Source organism: Hyla sarda, chromosome 1, assembly GCF_029499605.1.
Source record: "Hyla sarda isolate aHylSar1 chromosome 1, aHylSar1.hap1, whole genome shotgun sequence".
Lineage (NCBI taxonomy): Eukaryota > Metazoa > Chordata > Amphibia > Anura > Hylidae > Hyla > Hyla sarda.
The window spans coordinates 176,448,334-176,455,833 of NC_079189.1; the positions used below are offsets into that span (position 1 = coordinate 176,448,334).

The 7,500-nt window shown below is 46.1% G+C and overlaps 16 non-coding genes across 16 annotated transcripts; 8 read left to right on the plus strand and 8 right to left on the minus strand.

The window, feature by feature from the left end:
• Positions 1–111: 111 nt before the first annotated feature.
• Positions 112–184, plus strand: TRNAK-CUU (transfer RNA lysine (anticodon CUU)). The gene has a single exon. It is a non-coding gene; the product is annotated as a tRNA-Lys (tRNA).
• A 612-nt stretch (positions 185–796) lies between these two features.
• On the minus strand, positions 797–867 carry TRNAG-GCC (transfer RNA glycine (anticodon GCC)). The gene has a single exon. It is a non-coding gene; the product is annotated as a tRNA-Gly (tRNA).
• A 132-nt stretch (positions 868–999) lies between these two features.
• TRNAK-CUU (transfer RNA lysine (anticodon CUU)) lies at positions 1,000–1,072 on the plus strand. The gene has a single exon. It is a non-coding gene; the product is annotated as a tRNA-Lys (tRNA).
• A 612-nt stretch (positions 1,073–1,684) lies between these two features.
• TRNAG-GCC (transfer RNA glycine (anticodon GCC)) lies at positions 1,685–1,755 on the minus strand. Its single transcript has one exon. It is a non-coding gene; the product is annotated as a tRNA-Gly (tRNA).
• Positions 1,756–2,572: 817 nt separating this feature from the next.
• Positions 2,573–2,643, minus strand: TRNAG-GCC (transfer RNA glycine (anticodon GCC)). The gene has a single exon. It is a non-coding gene; the product is annotated as a tRNA-Gly (tRNA).
• Positions 2,644–2,796: 153 nt separating this feature from the next.
• On the plus strand, positions 2,797–2,869 carry TRNAK-CUU (transfer RNA lysine (anticodon CUU)). The gene has a single exon. It is a non-coding gene; the product is annotated as a tRNA-Lys (tRNA).
• Positions 2,870–3,480: 611 nt separating this feature from the next.
• On the minus strand, positions 3,481–3,551 carry TRNAG-GCC (transfer RNA glycine (anticodon GCC)). The gene has a single exon. It is a non-coding gene; the product is annotated as a tRNA-Gly (tRNA).
• A 135-nt stretch (positions 3,552–3,686) lies between these two features.
• On the plus strand, positions 3,687–3,759 carry TRNAK-CUU (transfer RNA lysine (anticodon CUU)). Its single transcript has one exon. It is a non-coding gene; the product is annotated as a tRNA-Lys (tRNA).
• Positions 3,760–4,371: 612 nt separating this feature from the next.
• Positions 4,372–4,442, minus strand: TRNAG-GCC (transfer RNA glycine (anticodon GCC)). The gene has a single exon. It is a non-coding gene; the product is annotated as a tRNA-Gly (tRNA).
• Positions 4,443–4,595: 153 nt separating this feature from the next.
• On the plus strand, positions 4,596–4,668 carry TRNAK-CUU (transfer RNA lysine (anticodon CUU)). The gene has a single exon. It is a non-coding gene; the product is annotated as a tRNA-Lys (tRNA).
• Positions 4,669–5,279: 611 nt separating this feature from the next.
• TRNAG-GCC (transfer RNA glycine (anticodon GCC)) lies at positions 5,280–5,350 on the minus strand. Its single transcript has one exon. It is a non-coding gene; the product is annotated as a tRNA-Gly (tRNA).
• Positions 5,351–5,485: 135 nt separating this feature from the next.
• On the plus strand, positions 5,486–5,558 carry TRNAK-CUU (transfer RNA lysine (anticodon CUU)). The gene has a single exon. It is a non-coding gene; the product is annotated as a tRNA-Lys (tRNA).
• A 612-nt stretch (positions 5,559–6,170) lies between these two features.
• Positions 6,171–6,241, minus strand: TRNAG-GCC (transfer RNA glycine (anticodon GCC)). Its single transcript has one exon. It is a non-coding gene; the product is annotated as a tRNA-Gly (tRNA).
• Positions 6,242–6,394: 153 nt separating this feature from the next.
• TRNAK-CUU (transfer RNA lysine (anticodon CUU)) lies at positions 6,395–6,467 on the plus strand. The gene has a single exon. It is a non-coding gene; the product is annotated as a tRNA-Lys (tRNA).
• A 612-nt stretch (positions 6,468–7,079) lies between these two features.
• TRNAG-GCC (transfer RNA glycine (anticodon GCC)) lies at positions 7,080–7,150 on the minus strand. The gene has a single exon. It is a non-coding gene; the product is annotated as a tRNA-Gly (tRNA).
• A 132-nt stretch (positions 7,151–7,282) lies between these two features.
• TRNAK-CUU (transfer RNA lysine (anticodon CUU)) lies at positions 7,283–7,355 on the plus strand. Its single transcript has one exon. It is a non-coding gene; the product is annotated as a tRNA-Lys (tRNA).
• Positions 7,356–7,500: the final 145 nt, after the last annotated feature.

The window sequence follows — 7,500 nt, forward strand, 5'->3', positions numbered from 1 at the left end:
CCGACTGCTGCTGCTGCTGCTGCTGCTGCTGGCACCCAGGCCTCACCACGGCCTCCTGCCCACAGATACCATGTCCCACTCTGGCGGAGCAAGCTCTCCAGTCAAGCAGTTGCCCGGCTAGCTCAGTCGGTAGAGCATGAGACTCTTAATCTCAGGGTCGTGGGTTCGAGCCCCACGTTGGGCGATGACTGGTACCTTTTCGTTTCTGGCTGTGCTTACCTGCATCACCCCACCAAACAGCTCACAGATACCCTCCCTGAAATAAATAAAACCAAATGCCTCAATGCAACTGAAGCAAAGAAAAATGTTGGAAAGGATAAAGATGATCAGAAGCAAATAAGGCCACTTCTACACTTAGACTATTCGGAAGGCTACTGATTTTTTCTCACTATTCAGCTGCAGTCCAAAGGAAATTACTGAGCTGTATTCAATCTGGTAGAGTGCTTCTTTCTTTTCTGGCTGTGCTTACCTCTATTAACCCACCAAAGAGCCCACAGATTACCTCCTTGAAAAAAAACTAATACCGAAAAAAACTCAAACTCAGCGATCCAACTTTGAGGAAAATCATTTTGAAGGATAAAGAGGATGGAATCAAAGAATGCTACTGATTGATTCTCACTATTCAGTTGCAGTCCAAAGTAAAACCCTAGACTTTATTCAATCTCCTGGGGTCCTTTTTTATCTCTATAGTAGAAATTCATCAGTAGCTCTACAAAACGTCTCCCTGTAGTCCTAGCCTTAAATAAAGACTAAGACATGGTTTGGAATGGGAGCTGAAGGACTAAAAGAACAGCGCTGCATTGGCCGGGAATCGAACCCGGGCCTCCCGCGTGGCAGGCAAGAATTCTACCACTGAACCACCAATGCTCTGCCATGGCATTTAGTTTTTGGCAACCGACTGCTGCTGCTGCTGCTGCTGGCACCCAGGCCTCACCACGGCCTCCTGCCCACAGATACCATGTCCCACTCTTGCGGAGCAAGCTCTCCAGTCAAGCAGTTGCCCGGCTAGCTCAGTCGGTAGAGCATGAGACTCTTAATCTCAGGGTCGTGGGTTCGAGCCCCACATTGGGCGATGACTGGTAACTTTTCGTTTCTGGCTGTGCTTACCTGCATCACCCCACCAAACGGCTCACAGATACCCTCACTGAAATAAATAAAACCAAATGCCTCAATGCAACTGAAGCAAAGAAAAATGTTGGAAAGGATAAAGATGATCAGAAGCAAGTAAGGCCACTTCTACACTTAGACCATTCGGAAGGCTAGTGATTTTTTCTCACTATTCAGCTGCAGTCCAAAGGAAATTACTGAGCTGTATTCAATCTGGTAGAGTGCTTCTTTCTTTTCTGGCTGTGCTTACCTCTATTAACCCACCAAAGAGCCCACAGATTACCTCCTTGAAAAAAAACTAATACCGAAAAAAACTCAAACTCAGCGATCCAACTTTGAGGAAAATCATTTTGAAGGATAAAGAGGATGGAATCAAAGAATGCTACTGATTGATTCTCACTATTCAGCTGCAGTCCAAAGTAAAACCCTAGACTTTATTCAATCTCCTGGGGTCCTTTTTTATCTCTATAGTAGAAATTCATCAGTAGCTCTACAAAACGTCTCCCTGTAGTCCTAGCCTTAAATAAAGACTAAGACATGGTTTGGAATGGGAGCTGAAGGACTAAAAGAACAGCGCTGCATTGGCCGGGAATCGAACCCGGGCCTCCCGCGTGGCAGGCGAAAATTCTACCACTGAACCACCAATGCTCTGGCATGACATTTAGATTTTGGCAACCGACTGCTGCTGCTGCTGCTGCTGGCACCCAGGCCTCACCACGGCCTCCTGCCCACAGATACCATGTCCCACTCTTGCGGAGCAAGCTCTCCAGTCAAGCAGTTGCCTGGCTAGCTCAGTCGGTAGAGCATGAGACTCTTAATCTCAGGGTCGTGGGCTCGAGCCCCACATTGGGCGATGACTGGTAACTTTTCGTTTCTGGCTGTGCTTACCTGCATCACCCCACCAAACAGCTCACAGATACCCTCACTGAAATAAATAAAACCAAATGCCTCAATGCAACTGAAGCAAAGAAAAATGTTGGAAAGGATAAAGATGATCAGAAGCAAGTAAGGCCACTTCTACACTTAGACCATTCGGAAGGCTAGTGATTTTTTCTCACTATTCAGCTGCAGTCCAAAGGAAATTACTGAGCTGTATTCAATCTGGTAGAGTGCTTCTTTCTTTTCTGGCTGTGCTTACCTCTATTAACCCACCAAAGAGCCCACAGATTACCTCCTTGAAAAAAAACTAATACCGAAAAAAACTCAAACTCAGCGATCCAACTTTGAGGAAAATCATTTTGAAGGATAAAGAGGATGGAATCAAAGAATGCTACTGATTGATTCTCACTATTCAGCTGCAGTCCAAAGTAAAACCCTAGACTTTATTCAATCTCCTGGGGTCCTTTTTTATCTCTATAGTAGAAATTCATCAGTAGCTCTACAAAACGTCTCCCTGTAGTCCTAGCCTTAAATAAAGACTAAGACATGGTTTGGAATGGGAGCTGAAGGACTAAAAGAACAGCGCTGCATTGGCCGGGAATCGAACCCGGGCCTCACGCGTGGCAGGCGAGAATTCTACCACTGAACCACCAATGCTCTGCCATGACATTTAGTTTTTGGCAACCGACTGCTGCTGCTGCTGCTGCTGCTGTTGCTGCTGCTGCTGCTGGCACCCAGGCCTCACCACGGCCTCCTGCCCACAGATACCATGTCCCACTCTGGCGGAGCAAGCTCTCCAGTCAAGCAGTTGCCCGGCTAGCTCAGTCGGTAGAGCATGAGACTCTTAATCTCAGGGTCGTGGGTTCGAGCCCCACGTTGGGCGATGACTGGTAACTTTTCGTTTCTGGCTGTGCTTACCTGCATCACCCCACCAAACAGCTCACAGATACCCTCCCTGAAATAAATAAAACCAAATGCCTCAATGCAACTGAAGCAAAGAAAAATGTTGGAAAGGATAAAGATGATCAGAAGCAAATAAGGCCACTTCTACACTTAGACCATTTGGAAGGCTACTGATTTTTTCTCACTATTCAGCTGCAGTCCAAAGGAAATTACTGAGCTGTATTCAATCTGGTAGAGTGCTTCTTTCTTTTCTGGCTGTGCTTACCTCTATTAACCCACCAAAGAGCCCACAGATTACCTCCTTGAAAAAAAACTAATACCGAAAAAAACTCAAACTCAGCGATCCAACTTTGAGGAAAATCATTTTGAAGGATAAAGAGGATTGAATCAAAGAATGCTACTGATTGATTCTCACTATTCAGCTGCAGTCCAAAGTAAAACCCTGGACTTTATTCAATCTCCTGGGTCCTTTTTTATCTCTATAGTAGAAATTCATCAGTAGCTCTACAAAACGTCTCCCTGTAGTCCTAGCCTTAAATAAAGACTAAGACATGGTTTGGAATGGGAGCTGAAGGACTAAAAGAACAGCGCTGCATTGGCCGGGAATCGAACCCGGGCCTCCCGCGTGGCAGGCAAGAATTCTACCACTGAACCACCAATGCTCTGCCATGACATCTATTTTTTGGCAACCGACTGCTGCTGCTGCTGCTGCTGCTGGCACCCAGGCCTCACCACGGCCTCCTGCCCACAGATACCATGTCCAACTCTGGCGGAGCAAGCTCTCCAGTCAAGCAGTTGCCCGGCTAGCTCAGTCGGTAGAGCATGAGACTCTTAATCTCAGGGTCGTGGGTTCGAGCCCCACATTGGGCGATGCCTGGTAACTTTTCGTTTCTGGCTGTGCTTACCTGCATCACCCCACAAAACAGCTCACAGATACTCTCACTGAAATAAATAAAACCAAATGCCTCAATGCAACTGAAGCAAAGAAAAATGTTGGAAAGGATAAAGATGATCAGAAGCAAGTAAGGCCACTTCTACACTTAGACCATTCGGAAGGCTAGTGATTTTTTCTCACTATTCAGCTGCAGTCCAAAGGAAATTACTGAGCTGTATTCAATCTGGTAGAGTGCTTCTTTCTTTTCTGGCTGTGCTTACCTCTATTAACCCACCAAAGAGCCCACAGATTACCTCCTTGAAAAAAAACTAATACCGAAAAAAACTCAAACTCAGCGATCCAACTTTGAGGAAAATCATTTTGAAGGATAAAGAGGATGGAATCAAAGAATGCTACTGATTGATTCTCACTATTCAGCTGCAGTCCAAAGTAAAACCCTAGACTTTATTCAATCTCCTGGGGTCCTTTTTTATCTCTATAGTAGAAATTCATCAGTAGCTCTACAAAACGTCTCCCTGTAGTCCTAGCCTTAAATAAAGACTAAGACATGGTTTGGAATGGGAGCTGAAGGACTAAAAGAACAGTGCTGCATTGGCCGGGAATCGAACCCGGGCCTCCCGCATGGCAGGCGAGAATTCTACCACTGAACCACCAATGCTCTGCCATGACATTTAGTTTTTGGCAACCGACTGCTGCTGCTGCTGCTGCTGCTGTTGCTGCTGCTGCTGCTGGCACCCAGGCCTCACCACGGCCTCCTGCCCACAGATACCATGTCCAACTCTGGCGGAGCAAGCTCTCCAGTCAAGCAGTTGCCCGGCTAGCTCAGTCGGTAGAGCATGAGACTCTTAATCTCAGGGTCGTGGGTTCGAGCCCCACGTTGGGCGATGACTGGTAACTTTTCGTTTCTGGCTGTGCTTACCTGCATCACCCCACCAAACAGCTCACAGATACCCTCCCTGAAATAAATAAAACCAAATGCCTCAATGCAACTGAAGCAAAGAAAAATGTTGGAAAGGATAAAGATGATCAGAAGCAAATAAGGCCACTTCTACACTTAGACCATTTGGAAGGCTACTGATTTTTTCTCACTATTCAGCTGCAGTCCAAAGGAAATTACTGAGCTGTATTCAATCTGGTAGAGTGCTTCTTTCTTTTCTGGCTGTGCTTACCTCTATTAACCCACCAAAGAGCCCACAGATTACCTCCTTGAAAAAAAACTAATACCGAAAAAAACTCAAACTCAGCGATCCAACTTTGAGGAAAATCATTTTGAAGGATAAAGAGGATTGAATCAAAGAATGCTACTGATTGATTCTCACTATTCAGCTGCAGTCCAAAGTAAAACCCTGGACTTTATTCAATCTCCTGGGTCCTTTTTTATCTCTATAGTAGAAATTCATCAGTAGCTCTACAAAACGTCTCCCTGTAGTCCTAGCCTTAAATAAAGACTAAGACATGGTTTGGAATGGGAGCTGAAGGACTAAAAGAACAGCGCTGCATTGGCCGGGAATCGAACCCGGGCCTCCCGCGTGGCAGGCAAGAATTCTACCACTGAACCACCAATGCTCTGCCATGACATCTATTTTTTGGCAACCGACTGCTGCTGCTGCTGCTGCTGCTGGCACCCAGGCCTCACCACGGCCTCCTGCCCACAGATACCATGTCCAACTCTGGCGGAGCAAGCTCTCCAGTCAAGCAGTTGCCCGGCTAGCTCAGTCGGTAGAGCATGAGACTCTTAATCTCAGGGTCGTGGGTTCGAGCCCCACATTGGGCGATGCCTGGTAACTTTTCGTTTCTGGCTGTGCTTACCTGCATCACCCCACAAAACAGCTCACAGATACTCTCACTGAAATAAATAAAACCAAATGCCTCAATGCAACTGAAGCAAAGAAAAATGTTGGAAAGGATAAAGATGATCAGAAGCAAGTAAGGCCACTTCTACACTTAGACCATTCGGAAGGCTAGTGATTTTTTCTCACTATTCAGCTGCAGTCCAAAGGAAATTACTGAGCTGTATTCAATCTGGTAGAGTGCTTCTTTCTTTTCTGGCTGTGCTTACCTCTATTAACCCACCAAAGAGCCCACAGATTACCTCCTTGAAAAAAAACTAATACCGAAAAAAACTCAAACTCAGCGATCCAACTTTGAGGAAAATCATTTTGAAGGATAAAGAGGATGGAATCAAAGAATGCTACTGATTGATTCTCACTATTCAGCTGCAGTCCAAAGTAAAACCCTAGACTTTATTCAATCTCCTGGGGTCCTTTTTTATCTCTATAGTAGAAATTCATCAGTAGCTCTACAAAACGTCTCCCTGTAGTCCTAGCCTTAAATAAAGACTAAGACATGGTTTGGAATGGGAGCTGAAGGACTAAAAGAACAGTGCTGCATTGGCCGGGAATCGAACCCGGGCCTCCCGCATGGCAGGCGAGAATTCTACCACTGAACCACCAATGCTCTGCCATGACATTTAGTTTTTGGCAACCGACTGCTGCTGCTGCTGCTGCTGCTGTTGCTGCTGCTGCTGCTGGCACCCAGGCCTCACCACGGCCTCCTGCCCACAGATACCATGTCCAACTCTGGCGGAGCAAGCTCTCCAGTCAAGCAGTTGCCCGGCTAGCTCAGTCGGTAGAGCATGAGACTCTTAATCTCAGGGTCGTGGGTTCGAGCCCCACATTGGGCGATGCCTGGTAACTTTTCGTTTCTGGCTGTGCTTACCTGCATCACCCCACCAAACAGCTCACAGATACCCTCCCTGAAATAAATAAAACCAAATGCCTCAATGCAACTGAAGCAAAGAAAAATGTTGGAAAGGATAAAGATGATCAGAAGCAAATAAGGCCACTTCTACACTTAGACCATTTGGAAGGCTACTGATTTTTTCTCACTATTCAGCTGCAGTCCAAAGGAAATTACTGAGCTGTATTCAATCTGGTAGAGTGCTTCTTTCTTTTCTGGCTGTGCTTACCTCTATTAACCCACCAAAGAGCCCACAGATTACCTCCTTGAAAAAAAACTAATACCGAATAAAACTCAAACTCAGCGACCCAACTTTGAGGAAAATCATTTTGAAGGATAAAGAGGATTGAATCAAAGAATGCTACTGATTGATTCTCACTATTCAGCTGCAGTCCAAAGTAAAACCCTGGACTTTATTCAATCTCCTGGGGTCCTTTTTTATCTCTATAGTAGAAATTCATCAGTAGCTCTACAAAACGTCTCCCTGTAGTCCTAGCCTTAAATAAAGACTAAGACATGGTTTGGAATGGGAGCTGAAGGACTAAAATAACAGCGCTGCATTGGCCGGGAATCGAACCCGGGCCTCCCGCGTGGCAGGCAAGAATTCTACCACTGAACCACCAATGCTCTGCCATGACATTTAGTTTTTGGCAACCGACTGCTGCTGCTGTTGCGGCTGGCACCCAGGCCTCACCACGGCCTCCTGCCCACAGATACCATGTCCCACTCTTGCGGAGCAAGCTCTCCAGTCAAGCAGTTGCCCGGCTAGCTCAGTCGGTAGAGCATGAGACTCTTAATCTCAGGGTCGTGGGTTCGAGCCCCACATTGGGCGATGACTGGTAACTTTTCGTTTCTGGCTGTGCTTACCTGCATCACCCCACCAAACAGCTCACAGATACCCTCCCTGAAATAAATAAAACCAAATGCCTCAATGCAACTGAAGCAAATAAAAATGTTGGAAAGGATAAAGATGATCA